The 14,453-nt window shown below is 40.4% G+C and overlaps 1 long non-coding RNA gene across 1 annotated transcript in view; it reads right to left on the bottom strand.

Moving 5' to 3' along the window:
* LOC141983905 (uncharacterized) overlaps positions 1-13,459 on the bottom strand; it is a 53,278-nt gene extending 39,819 nt beyond the window's left edge. Inside the window, exon 1 of the long non-coding RNA XR_012638563.1 lies at positions 13,155-13,459. This is a non-coding gene — a long non-coding RNA (uncharacterized LOC141983905). The remainder of the gene's footprint in view (positions 1-13,154) is intronic.
* Between the last annotated feature and the right edge of the window lie 994 nt (positions 13,460-14,453).

Below are 14,453 nucleotides of genomic sequence, written 5' to 3'. Positions count from 1 at the left end.
ACATCTGAGAGGCGTGTAAGTTAATGGAACAGCACAAAGACCTGACCTATATGAAAACCAGAGTATGGGGGACTACTTTTGCATCTGTATTTTAGCATAGATATAGGAGATGCTTTTGACAGTTTCTACAGTGATGTTGTGAAAGAGGAATAGGGAGGAGATAAGGGGCAGTTTCTTTTCACTATAACCTAGATGGATAAAAAACAAATAAAACCGTCTCTAAATGTCATGAATCATCCTTTGTCATTTACACAATAACGGGACATTCACTGGAGTGTGTTGGGACCAGCAGCCTGTCCATGTATGGTAAGGGCTATTTAGTTAAATATGTAACTGCTTACTTAATGGGAAAAGTTTGGATGGATACATTCTCTTGTTACACGAAAGGGTGAGTATGCCAACAGCCTTAGAGGACATCCCTATACAACCCTGCTGAAAGCTCACAAAATTCCTAAAACAGCACATGGGAGTAGTTATCAATGTTTGCTGGATCAGTCAAAAGCATGTCCCCCACACCCACAATGGCTCTCTGCAGCAACTTACTGTGACACGGAGGCTTTGTGTGGCTTTGCCAGCTCACCTACTCAGCTGTCTGGCCATAGGAAAAAATTGTTTATCTCTTCTAATATGATTGAGCCAAGATTTGAGCAACAATCAACAAATTTTGAGAGGCTAAATGTGACTGTCTCCTCTCCCCCAGTGCCAGCACATCATTCCCTTTCCCAGCACCTGTCGCTAGGCAGCAGCCAGGACGGAATGCTGATATTGCTCACAGACTCTAGATGCACAAATAAATCACTACACTTCTTTGTACTTTCCAAAACCTCGCCTATCTGTGTTTCACTGAGGAGCTAGCGATGGGGATTGAATTCTGTGTCCAGACCCGGACTGCAGTATGAGGCAGAGGAAAAAGAAAAGTCTACATTACACATTCTTCCATGCACCGATTGGTACAAACAGAGAGTTTACAGCGGCGACTTAATCCACCCCCAATGAGCGGCGGTAGCTATGTCAGCAGGAGAAGCTCTCCCACAAATGTAGCACTGTTCATACTGGTGCTTAGGTCGGTGTAACTTATGTCACTGGTGGTGGGAGGGCTTATGCACACCCCTGAGCGACATAAATTATACTGCCATAACCCGTAGTGTAGACATAGCCTGAGGCCTGCTTTCCCAGCAGCTACATGCAAACTATTCTAAATAGCAGCCCTGCAGAGCCAGAGAAACTGAATATCTGCTATATTCCCAAAGTATATCCTGCATTCATAGTCAAAAAAGCCACCCTCCCAATATCTGAGGCTATCAGGAGCAGTGAGGGACGGCATTGTCAACCCTCCTGATCCGATAGTAGAGAGGCAGGCAGGATTAGGTAAAGGCATAGTAAGCAAAGTAAATCCGCTGTGCTGCCTTTGTTACCCTTTGATATGGGTTGGGCTGGCCAATGAATGACCTGAATACAGGGCACAGACACAGTCTTGGTCACCCAAGAGGAATAGCAGTGGAGAACAGAGACCTGAGTGTTCCATACTCAGTGGAATGTTTAAAAACACCCAAACAAATATCCTGGCTGTCAGGATATGCCCCAATTTGATATATTAGGATATGCTAATGAATGATGCTAATAACCACTGGAAATCTAGCGGCCCACAATTTAGCAGTAGGCAATTTTCAGCCAAATATGAGAGCCAAATACAACTGTCACAGCAGGTGAATGAGGGAATGGCAGATAAGACATGGGGCATGAGAAAAAGCTAATCTATACAAATGGTGAATAGGCACCTTCTTAACTGCAGTAGCTCCCCTTGAAGATGACTTCTTGGAGAATACTCTCAAGCACTCTCCATCACAGTAAAACACAGGTTGTGGAACCAGACTGTTAGATGGGTAACAGGGGCAAAGTGGAGGAACTTCTGCAATGAAGGGACATCACAACAACATTAAAGACCACTAAACTAACCCCATAAAACACAAGGACCCAGAGGTCCATCCCACCACCTCAGTTAGGGAGCTTAGCAATTGGATGCCATTTGAATGGGGGTCAGGAAAAAATATAATTCACTACACAAGACGCAAAGCAATGGAGAAACTAGCCCCCTGCACTCCACAAAACATTCTAATCATTTTAGCCACCATGCTCTGCAAACAGTTCCAGTGAAGAAAAGGGAACTACTCAGAGTAGGACACTGCCTTTTCAGCATGAATAAAGGTGTCAGAATCTGTCCCTTTGATCTCATATACAAAGAAATCCCTCTACCTGGAGAGCAGAATCAAGTTGCCTATTCAATTTCCTGTATGCTGTACTGTCTTATATTTCTTTCACAGTTATACTGATTTGTATATTGCACACATTGCACTCTTTCTCACTAGACACTGCATCTCCCTAAATACGGAAAGAATTAATGTCTCCATAGTATCCCAGTTTGTGGCCATAAGGCATTAGTGTAATCTCTCTTCATACTGTCATTGTCCTAGCAGCGACCAGGGAGGTTATATTTAATTAAACATCACTCATTTTGAAATAAGACTCATTAATCAAAACACCTAAGAATGGAGAATAAGTCAAGCAATTAAAAATGTTTTTTCTTTATAGGAATTTTATAGCAAAATAATAAAGAATAACTCGCAGTAGTGTGTATTGTGTAACAAATAATAACTATAACAGAAAATATGCTTTAGAACTGGGAAAAAAATTCAAATTCAGAAATTTTCTGGGGAAGGGGAAGGACTATGCAAAAATCTTTCCCAATTTTTCAATCAGCTCTGGTAAATTCATAAACACCCAAGGAAACTACAGAGTTGACAGCTACTAAGATAAGACATGCACCTGCTGCCTTCTGAAGACCTATGACTGGACGTAGAGAAAGTAAATAAGGAAGTGTTATTTACTCCTTCTCGTAGCACAAAAACTAGGGGTCACCAAATGAAATTAATAGGCAGCAGACTTAAAACAAACAAAAGGAAGATTTTTTTCACATAACACATAGTCAACCTGTGGAACTCCTTGTCAGAGGATGTTGTGAAGGTCAAGACTATAATAGGGTTAAAAAAAGAACTAGATACATTTATGGAGGATTGGTCCATCAATGGCTATTAGCCAGGATGGACAGGGATGGTGTCCCTAGCCTCTGTTTGCCAGAAGCTGGGAATGGAAGACAGGGGACGAATCACTTGATGGTTACCTATTCTGTTCTTTCCCTCTGAGGCACCTGGCATTGGCCACTGTCAGAAGACAGGATACTGGTCTAGATGGACCTTTGGTATGACCCAGTATGGCCTTTCTTATGTTCTTATTAATCATTATTGAACTACTGTAGTGTCTGTAGGCCCCAACCAAGACTTGGGCCCCACTGTGCGAGGCACTGTAGAAACACATGATAAGGAAAGTCCCTTCTCCTAAGAACTTATTGTTTAAACAGAGAAGACAGACAACTTTGTGAGTGGAAGCCAAGATAAAGAGACTTATCCAAGACCACACAGCAGGTCAACAGCAGGAATAGATCCCAAGTCTTCATAAGCCCCGTCTGGTGCCCTCTCAACCGGCCACTAGCCTGACAGGAGCTATGGTGTCTCTCATCACTCACTATTATCACATGTACACTTTTTTCAAAGTGGCCCAAACTCCCAGTACAACCCAAATGTGAGCACTGGTAAAATATAATGATAGGAGTGAGTGCAGCAGGGTAGGGTAAACTGCTATGTCAATTGAAAACTGTCCCATGTAAATTGTGTTATTAGTATGGTAGAAAAAGTGGGAAAAGATATTAATCCTATGTTTATTTTTATAAGATATATTTGAAATTTGCAAGAGAACCCTTCAGAAGAGGTTAATTGTCTTTGCAGGTTCATCTAGCTCACACCAAGTTGGACTAATTAGTGAGGACAATAGATGCCTTTGAATTTAATAAGCCGATACACATAAGGGCCCAAGTGGCTTATGTTAAGTGGAAGGATTACTGATACTGAATTACTTTTATTTTGCAAAATGTCCAGAGCCCTGTATGCTTGACTTTGAGTGACAGCCCAACAACATGTTCTTAAAAAAGATTTCAATATGTGTGAGGTAAAAATGCAAAAAGACAGACAGAATCATGCAATCATTGGGATAAGCTTTTTATTTTTTTAAGAGAACCTGCATTAATTATTATTCATCTTCAAATTTCTCCCTAGAGCCAATTATCTACACTTTCTAGAACCACTCTTCTGAAATAGGATCCTCGCTCTTTTCCGGAACCAAGCAATTACACTCTTGGCTGCTATCAATGAATGATTAAACCATTCATTATTCAACACACTACCTGAAATATTCTACATAAGCAAGGTCACATCCGACCACAGCTTTTACTCCAATTGATACGTCCAATACATATGCATGAAGGATCCTTTTGTTTTACATCCACTCTAACAGGACCCAATCCTGTGAGGTGCAGAGCACTTAGATTCCCAGGCAAGAAAAGTCAGAGGGAGTTGGGGAGTGGTTTAGCACCTCACACAGGATTAGGTCCAGTGTGGTGAAAAGAATTTATCAACATGACAGTAACAAATAAATTCTTTATAGGACATTGACCTAAATTTCTATTAAGCTACAGGAACTAGACTGTTTTGTAATGTATTTCCAGATATAGAGCCATTTGCCCTCTAAGTGCCCCAAGAATATTTACAAACCAGATTTGAAGAGAACTTTGCACAGTCTAGATTGTAAAGCAACTCTGTTTCAAAGGAGAGTTAAAGGATTAAGGGTACTAATGGTCCACATTATAGAAGGTGGGGAGGCAGGGGCCAGGCAAAAGTAAGGATTGAAAATGGAATGTACTAAAATTGAACTTCATTCAACTGTTCCGTCCTTCCCCCACAAAAGCTCCTTGTGACAACTAAGTTTACTAAATGAAAAAGTTGAAGATTGGAAAACTTGTCTGGGAAATGGGCAAATGGTCAAATGACTGAGGTAAATGAAGCACTTCCAGCTGCTTTTGGGGGTAAAAATGTGAGAATTTCATTATCTAGAAGAGGGGACAGATGGTCTTGTGGTTAAGGAAATGGTCACTTCCTAGCTCTGCCACTGACTTCCTCTGTGACCCTGTGTATGGTCTTAAGATGGGATGTCCTCAAGTGCTGAGTGTTGGTTTAACTCCATTCCCATTGAAGTCAATGGGAGTTTTATCATTGACTTTAATGTGAGCAGAAATAGGCCAACTCTGAGTGCTTTCGAAAATCCTCACACCTAATCTTTGTTTCTCCATCAGTCAAATGGGTACAACATTTGTCTACTTCGCACAGTAGTTATGAGGCTCTATTCAAAACTAATGGGGAGATACTCAGACAGTATCATGATGTATCTAGGTAGAAGAAAGAGGCCAGACTGATGGATCTAGTACTAGAACTAAACTATTCTAGTTATCCACAAGATTGCTACAGCACAAGTAGCCACAGCATAAACTTCCCTGGGAACAATGCTACAGATGAGAAGTGCAGTTCCTTTTCGATGCCTATTTGGCCATCTGCTGAGATTGCCAACAAGGGTGCCAGTTGTGGTGGCAGTTATTTGTGATGTGGACACCTGCCCACTGGGCACAGCACTGATCTACCTAACTCATTTCACATAGCTTACTAAACACCAATTAGCCCACTGCTAAACTAGGCTGAATTTGAACCAACAACCCAGAGGTGAATGTTCTGTTACCTTATCACTGAAGCTCCTTACTTTTAGCTGAGAAGGGATATGTTCCAAAAGCCAACAAAATTATCCTTAGCAAATGAAAATATTTTGACTCTAGCTCCATTATGAGCCAGCCTGCTGTATCACTGCCCATTAATAGAGACTAAAGTCAGAAGCTGTCAGTTTTGCCTTCCTTTCTCCAGTTCAAGAGATGCCATTACAGTGCATCAAGTGATCTTGGAGTCATGGGTGGTTCTATGATACTAAGGAGTCAAGCTGATGTCTAAGGAGCCTGGATGGGATGCCAGCTAAATACAGTAAACAGAAATATGTGGAGAGGATAAACATTCTCAATGCAATGATTCTGCAAGCTAAGTTTCTATATAAACCTTGCCAGTGTGATTTTTTGAAGTTAAACAGCCCTCTGCCATGCTGGAAAGTGCCACGGCCTCTTCCTCTTTCCTTTTGGACAAGCTTGTAGTTGTAGAAGATAATTTGTATACCTAATGGTAGCTGAGAGATATACAAGACCACATCCCAGGTAGGCTAGTTTCAGTTCAGAGCTGTGTGGGTTAGTGGCTTATGCTCTAGACTTGGAGACCTTAGTTCTAGTCCCGGCTTTGCTACTAACTTGCCTCATGAGCTACAGCAAGTCGCTTCACTACCCTATTCCTCAGTTTTTCTATCTGTAAATTGAGGATAATGATATTGACCTGTTTTGTAAGGCATTTTGAGATCTACTAATGGCTAGTGCTATATAAAACGTAGGTATTATAATATTTATTTATTTATTTATTAAAACTTCTGAGTGATTTTATGTCAGAAGATATAATAAGATGCCACCTCACAATCCCTTGTTTTGAGTGGGATGTGCAACATGTCTTGAGAATTTGCAAGACATCATAACTAGGGCTGCAGCTGTTTCATATTGGAACATTTGGGAGAAATTATATATTACATCTATTTTAATCTGCTTCAATGGAATTTACAACATCATAAAACTGTGTAGTGTAGTGGAAAATCAGGCCTAGGAAGCTTTGACAGAATCACAAACTTTATCAAAAATTGTCTCACTTATGATTTTATTCTAGAATTTCCTACTTGCTCTCACTCCAACACTAACACCACTCCTTACTTCCTGTGCCACTTACGAGGGCTCCCTGTCTCGGACTTGTTCTTATTAATCACTTTTTTTTTCTGCTATTGCTCAACAAAATGGTTTGTATGACCAAATCTCATCAAAGGGTTTATTCACAAACTTGAATGAGTATTCATTAGTTGTCATGCTGCACAGTACGATTGGCCACCTAAATCACATCAGATAGTTTCTATTCCTTGAGTCTTTTCTTATTCCTATTCTCAAATTATTTGCAAACATTCAGCACTGTTTGGATGGATCTATTAAGCCAACAATATAAAAAGTGCTTTGCAAAAATGACCTTGAGAGAACTTTTTATATTAATATTTTTGGAAGTATTTATTTGCAATATTTTTCAGAAGCATTTGCTTCCAGACTTTCTGGCGAACATTCACCTGAACTTGCACAAATACACAAACATAATGCCAAAGAGAAAAGAACCAGTAGGGTTTTTTCACAAGCATATTTGCATTTTTTTTTTTTTTTTTTTTTTTGCTGAAGTGGCCCAGCTGAACCATGAACACATCACAGCTGCAAATCTGATGCCAAGAAAGTGTATCCAAATCTTTTTAGAGACGATTATATCAAGAAAGGAAAGGAAAGGAGAAAGGTACATATTATATTACAAGTGAAGAATTTTTTTTAAAAATACTTCAAGATGACTTTCATGTTTTCTGGGAAGAAACTTCTGTCTACAGGCTGCAAGTTCAGCATTTTGATGTTCCAAGGCAATGGAAAGCTAGGCCAGCAGGGAAATGTCTGACATATGCTTCCAGAGAAGGAGAATTGTTTTTCTGACAAGAAGCAAGAAGTGATGAAGGATGTTCTTGGTGTGTGAATTAACTTCAGTTTTCCCAACAGCATCACAAAGATTAATTTAAAAATTATTCCCAAACAGTAGAAAAACTAAAATGATTAAGGCATAGGGTGACCAGATAGCAAGTGTGAAAAATCGGGACAGGGGGTGGGGGCTAATAGGAACCTATGTAAGAAAAAAACCCAAATATCGGGACTGTCCCTATAAAATCGGGACATCTGGTCACCCTCTTAAGGCATCCTGTAGTAAAAATAGATACTTAACCCTTGTACGATCTGACACTTCCAATCTGGCATGTATATCTGTAAGCACATAGTCTCCCACAGGCATATTGCTAACCCTTAAGAGGTGAAAAGTTCCCTACAGATGTAAACAGAAATGCCCTGGCATGGGTTAGATCCTTCCTCCCAGACCAAATCTAGGGCATTGTTGTGTGAAGCTGCTCTCCATTTTCAAAGTCCTCACTGATGGAGTACCATAAGGCTCAATCCTCTTCCGCAGAGCATTCAGCTTTCACAGGAAGCCATTGGTAGAACTGGTGAGAAAACAGGAACTGAAGTGCCAGCAATACATGGACAACCCTCAGCTGTACATCTCCTTTACAGGAACAGTGACTTTTCAACTTTCCCATGGCCTAACCAAATCAGATGGGCCTTAGGAGGAGGGAAGTACTTTAACAAACTTGCATCCTCTATAACATCCCTCCACTATTAAAGCATCTGCCCTCCTGCCATTAAAATGGTCCATAGCTTTGGGGTCTTTTTTGACACTCAATACTGGTGGTCACAAAATCACCTGTTTCCATATGTGCCTGGCTGGTAGATAGCATCCGAATCTATCATACTCAGACCTGGCCACAGTAATTTACATCTTTGTGACCTCCTGGCGAGGCTATTGCAAGTTTCTATATTTATCAATGAAGCCAAACACTCTGACAAATTCCAACTAGTACAAAATGCAATACACCAGCTGCTTAGCAACACAGGCCACCAGGAATCCATCACTCTGGTGTTCCACTCTCTTCACTGACTCTCCATTGAATGTAGAGTCCAGTTCAAGGTCTCGGCCCTGATCTTCAATCCCTGGGGCTGATCATAGCTACCTGAGAGCTTGCCACTGCCTCCATGATCATGACTTTCTACAACAATTATGTTTCACTGGAGTAATGAAATTATATAGTCAAGAAACATAACCTTCATGAGAGCTGGACCTATATGATTCACTTCCTCAACAGACAAGAATGATGGCTAATCTCACCAGTTCAGAGCTAAATGCAAATCACATTTGAGACTTAACTTTCCCTCAGTAAGTTCTTCCCATATGCACAAATCACACCCACTCATCCTCAAATGTAAAAGAAGATGTAAACAATCAGAAAGCTTATGAACTAACCAAGCTGTTTCTCCCACAGGCTGGAAAGGAAGTAAAAGACAAAGAGGTTGTCTGTATCTCTATTTACAAAAGTTTGGGAGGTGCTCAGGTACTTAGATGATGGGGACAGAGGCAAGGTAGGTAGACAAGATCCCCACAATGCCATTTTTACAGAGTCACTTTTTAAAGTAGAACCATGCCTAAATAATCCTATTTGCTCCGTTGGAACTCTTTCCATGCAGTGTTAGTGTTCCCTGGTGTGGTGCCTATTGTAATCTCTGTTCCTGGCCCCCAAATTCTATTTGCCTCTCTCCCTTTTACACCCAGTCTCTACTCTGGAACCCTGGACTGCTGAAAAGTATCAACATCCCTACACATAAGAGGCTGGTGCAAGTAACTATGTGGACTGACAGCTCTGGACCGGATAGCATATATTGTCATAGCTCAAGACATACAAACAGTTTGAGAGGATGTTATTTTCATTTCTTGATATGTATAATCAGGGATCCTTTGCTGTACAATGACATTACTCTCCCCTCTTGAGGGGAGAGAAATTGCGGTCTTTTCTCCATTCTCCAAAAATGGTCTTTCTGTCTCATTTTCTCTCTCTCTCTTTCATCCTTGGGTTATTACTCATATCATGTCCCCAGTATGCAAAGTGCCTCACAGATAAATAAAGGAGACTCATTCCCTTCCCTAAGGAGCTTGCAGCCAACATGACACAACAAGAGAGAGCAAGAAATAAAGAAGGGCAATAGGGAATGAGAGTACAAGAACACAACAATCAGGTTTCTTACTGAATGTCTTTAAAGTAATAAAAACATTCCATATGGGAAATGGGGAAATAGATGCTGTCTTTTTGAGCAGCTGGACAACAGATGGTGCACCCGGTGGACTCAGCCCTCCCACACTCCATCTACACCCCTGGATTTCTCACATGTGGGCAGCATGTCAAGTGACTCCACTTGCTTTCCAGCACTAGACCCAGCTGATCTAGGTTGAAGGAGAGAGCCAGGATAGTCCAGTGATTAAGATACCAGTGTAGGATTTGGGAGACCTGGGTTCAGTTTCTTACCAGACTTGTTTTGTGACCTTATACAAATCCCTTAGTCTCTCTTCTCAGTTGCCAATCTACAAAAGGGGGGTGATATTACTTCCCTGGGATATGGTGAGGCTAAAAACATTAGAGATCGCAAAGACCACCAATACTACAGTGACGGGAGCCACAAGCGTACCTACGATAGAGAGATCTGCTGCTTTTGCAAGTCATCCACAAAATAGTGAACAGCACTCCTTACTAAAGCTGGTCAGCACATTTCTTGTGAAACATTTTTCTCCAGAAAGATGCTATTTTATCAAAAACATTTGGTGGAAACTATTTTGACAAAGATTTTCAACAGGAAGGTCTCTGAGGTTCAGGGTGGACTCTGCAGTCAGAGAGAGAGAGAGAGAAAGAGAGAGAGAGAGAGAGATGAATCCAAAGCCTGACTTTTTCAGTCTGAAAACAGACATTTTGACACCATTCCTTTTCCCAAAAACATTTGAAAGGTTTTGGTTTTGTTGCACTGTGGAATGAAAGAAAATTTCAGGACCACAAAAGTTCTCATGAAAGAAAATTGTGGTTCTCTGGACTGCTCTATAATTCAGAACACACAAAAGGAGCACAACTCATAGGTTGAGACAGAAGATGCCACCTCTTCGATACATGACTAGTGTACAGGTTTTGAACCGCTTCAGGCTAGTCTGTTCTCGGCTGAAATTACAGGTTTCATCGACCAAATGAAGGACATTTAGGAACAGTGATATATATGTAGCCAGATTTTTTTCAAATGCGCCTCCATCTTTGCAGACATAATCTTGCACTCAACAGTGAATTGTATCTATGCTACTGTACATTGGGGAGACAAAATTCTAGGCATGAAATAGAGGTGCAGTTTGAAAATCAGGCCTGAAATACCCTTTTGCAGTTACTATGGTTACCCAAAATTATTTAGCCAATATTATGTATTTCTAAGAGGATCTATACTTGTGATAAAGTAAGCTTCCTATCATCTTCTACACTGAAATACATTTAAAATGGTGTGTCAGCTTTTGTTCTTGGTACATGCAAAGCTAGTCCAGGACAAGATAGTATTCTGCTAAGCTTTGTGAAAATAACAAGCAGCTAGTGTAATTGTTGCTAAAAACTGGATACAAATTTCCAGTAACTTTGGACAGCAAGTACAAACTGCATGGGAACTGAAATATTAGGGTAAGAATGATGCAAACTAATTTTGGGAAGTTTGTGCCCCACAGTGAGGGCAGAATGAAGGCTGCATTGGAATATATTTTAATTCTGCATTTTCTGATTTTCAGAAGTTATCATTTTAATTACCTTAACTCTTTATTTCCTGGTTTTCAGAGGTTTGATTTTTGCTGAAAACAACATTCTGGTAGGCCATAAGACATCACTGAGCAATCTTAGTTCTGAGTTAACAAGTATTTTTTGGTCCAGTAATTACTTCAGGTGTTCATGTATTTTTTATTTTTGTTTTGTATAGAAAGAGGTTTTTTGGAGGATCATTGAGGCCACTAATAGTGAAGGATGCTACGTGATTCCTAAGGGGTTCCTAGTCTATCCCATACACTTTATTATAGTGAAATGAGGATTATGATCATGCTTTGAAATGTTTGGAGTGTGGCGCTACTGACAGGGCAGGGAGAAAAATTAAAGACATTGTCTGTGTCCTAAAATCTTGACAGCTTTATTCTATGTTTTTTATAGTAACTTTATACGCATGTGAGAAGATTGATGTGTCTCTCTCCTTCTCCATCCCCTTCCACCACCCCCCTCCACAATACGTAGCCCCCTGGTACATTTCCAGCTAACCCTTCCCATCCTATTAAGCCATTAGCACTTTAGAAACTGTTAGCATATAAATACATGTTTCTCGTAGTGTGGCATACTCTGGTCTTGCATACACATATCACGGGCTTCAGCTTACTAGAGAGTGTCACACTTCCTTGGTTATAAAGGCCAAGCTGTACACCAAGCATTCTGCAAAAGTAAGCAACCCCTTTGACGGAGTTGGACAGCAGTAGCATAGCTAAAGATCATTCTCAGAGTTCTTCTAAGGGTTGATTGTGAACTTCTAGTAGCTCAGGTTCAATGGCCGCAGCGTGTCCCCTTAGGCTTCCAAGCTCATGTGAAGCCAGTACCTCTGGAAAGCCCCTTACCAAGGGCTTGTCTTCATATACAGCTCTGCAATGGTGTAGCTGCACTGATGCAGCTGCACAGCTGTAGCACTTTAGTGAAGACACTACGATGCCGACAGGAGAGTGTCTGCCACCTGTGTAGTTAATCCACCTCCCCAAGAGGTGATAGCTATGTTGGCGGGAGAAGCTCTCAAGTCAACACAGAGCTGTCGACACGGCGGGTTAGGTTGGTATAACTACGCCACCCGGGGTGTGGATTTTTCAGACCCCTGAGCTATGTAGTTATACCGATACAGGTCTGTATTGTAGACCTGGGCTAAGTCTTTCTGCACATACACTATGGCCTTCGATTTGGTGCATGAGTGTTTTGTAGGCACTAATCCAGAGAGCCTAACTCTTCTTTTAATAATGATTTCAATATTGCTTTCCCAAAGGGCAGTGGATGCCAGGCACCTGCTGAGTTAAATGTTGAGCAACTGAAATCAGCTGGGGAATGATCTGAGCCATGGTTTGACCCCCATCTGTGCACAAAAAAAGTTAGTAAAATCTGTGGACTTTATGAAATGCTGTTTCTTTCGGGGGGGTAGTATCTCAAGAACCCCTTGCTCAAATCACACTAAATATGGACCACTAGCCCAATCCTCCTCTCCTACGATGCACAGCAAATTTCAAGAGAATCCAAGTAACCATGTGGATTTTATAGCCCTTCGAAGAGTTGACCTTTAAACAGAAAGAGGTTCTCAACTTTAACAGAATCCAAGCTCCGCTATAATAGAGAGGAAATGAATGAACCTGGAAAGACCAAAGAATTCAGGCTCCACCTAGTGGGCAAACATTACTATTCCTTTAAAAAACAAATTTTGAACAGAGAATGTTTCAATACCTGACTAGACACCACAAACACACTGAACAAGCACAACTACAAACTTATTTTAGAGGTGTATCTGCTGAATTCCTCATAGACAGGCCATGATCACTTACCCAGTGTGCTCATTGATTCCTGCTTCTTCCTGAATCACAACTGTTGCAATTATGTAAAATTGTTTCCTTGAAGTATCAGATGGTAAGGTTTAAAAAGACGACAAATTTAAGATACAGAATATATATGCTGTCATCTGCAGGCTTATAGCAAGAATGCTTATCAGAAAAACTTCAGCCTTAAAATGTCTGCTTTCATGGTCTTTTAAGGTGGAGTTATGCCATGCAACTGAATAGCGACTGTCCCTCACAGATGCAGTCTATGACTCCTATCTCCTTGAGTCAGTAACTCAAAGAAAATGACCCTCAAAGAGTATGATTTTCTGCTTCACACAAAGCTCTTTATCCTGGGGCTGTTTTTCAGTTTCTTCTTTCCCTTTGTATCACCCCCTCACAAACACAAAAGATCATACAAGTCATCAGAACCAGGCTTGACTGGAGATGCCTTTGGTGTATTGTTGTTTTTTTCTTTCCCCTTTAGCCAACCTTATTTGATCAAGAAAAAAAATACTTTTTTTTTTTTCAAAATAATTTTAGATAGTATACAGTTGTCTGATGCATTCATGAATTGAGGTGTGCTGCTCGCTGCTCTGTTGGAAGGATGTGTGAAGTAGCAATCACTTAACCTTTTCATTTTTCCATATATTATAGTTAAGGTACCTGGTTTTAATTATTTCGCTATTTATTTTTATTTTAAATATTAATTTTTAGGAAAATTATGCCCTCAGAGTAAAAATTAGGGTTTAAACAATGTTATAAAAACCAGTTCTCCTTGAATTAATGAAAAAAAATGGACATCTCAAAGACCTGTGTTTCTGAAGAAGCGCATAGAAAATCGATTCTCCCCTTTTCCTCGAAACAAGTTGCAACACCGCCAAAAGGCTACAGTCAGGCAATTTTCACTATATATTATCAAAACAAGATAGAGATAGAAAATAACACTCTGGATCTGAAGTTTGTAACATAAACCCATTTCTTATATAAACCTATATACACCCACTCATGTGATTAAAGTAAATCATGTGCTTAAGACCTATACCCTATAAAGACTTAAGCACTTACTAAACATTACACACTGTGAATAGTTCTATTGAAATCAATGGGACTACTCATACTGCATAAAGTTAAGTACATATGTAAGTCTTTTCAGAATCAGGGCATTAATATTTGTCAGATTAGGCCCCAAATCCGTGAAGCTGAAAGCACGCAACTGCTCGCATGAGTAGTCCTATTCAAGCCTATGGAAGTACTCACATTAAAGCTGGTCAGAAAACAGTAAGTCCTTAGAGCAAAACATTTAAA

Source organism: Natator depressus, chromosome 3 (assembly GCF_965152275.1).
Source record: "Natator depressus isolate rNatDep1 chromosome 3, rNatDep2.hap1, whole genome shotgun sequence".
Lineage (NCBI taxonomy): Eukaryota > Metazoa > Chordata > Testudines > Cheloniidae > Natator > Natator depressus.
This window is presented reverse-complemented; position numbering and strand designations above follow the sequence as displayed.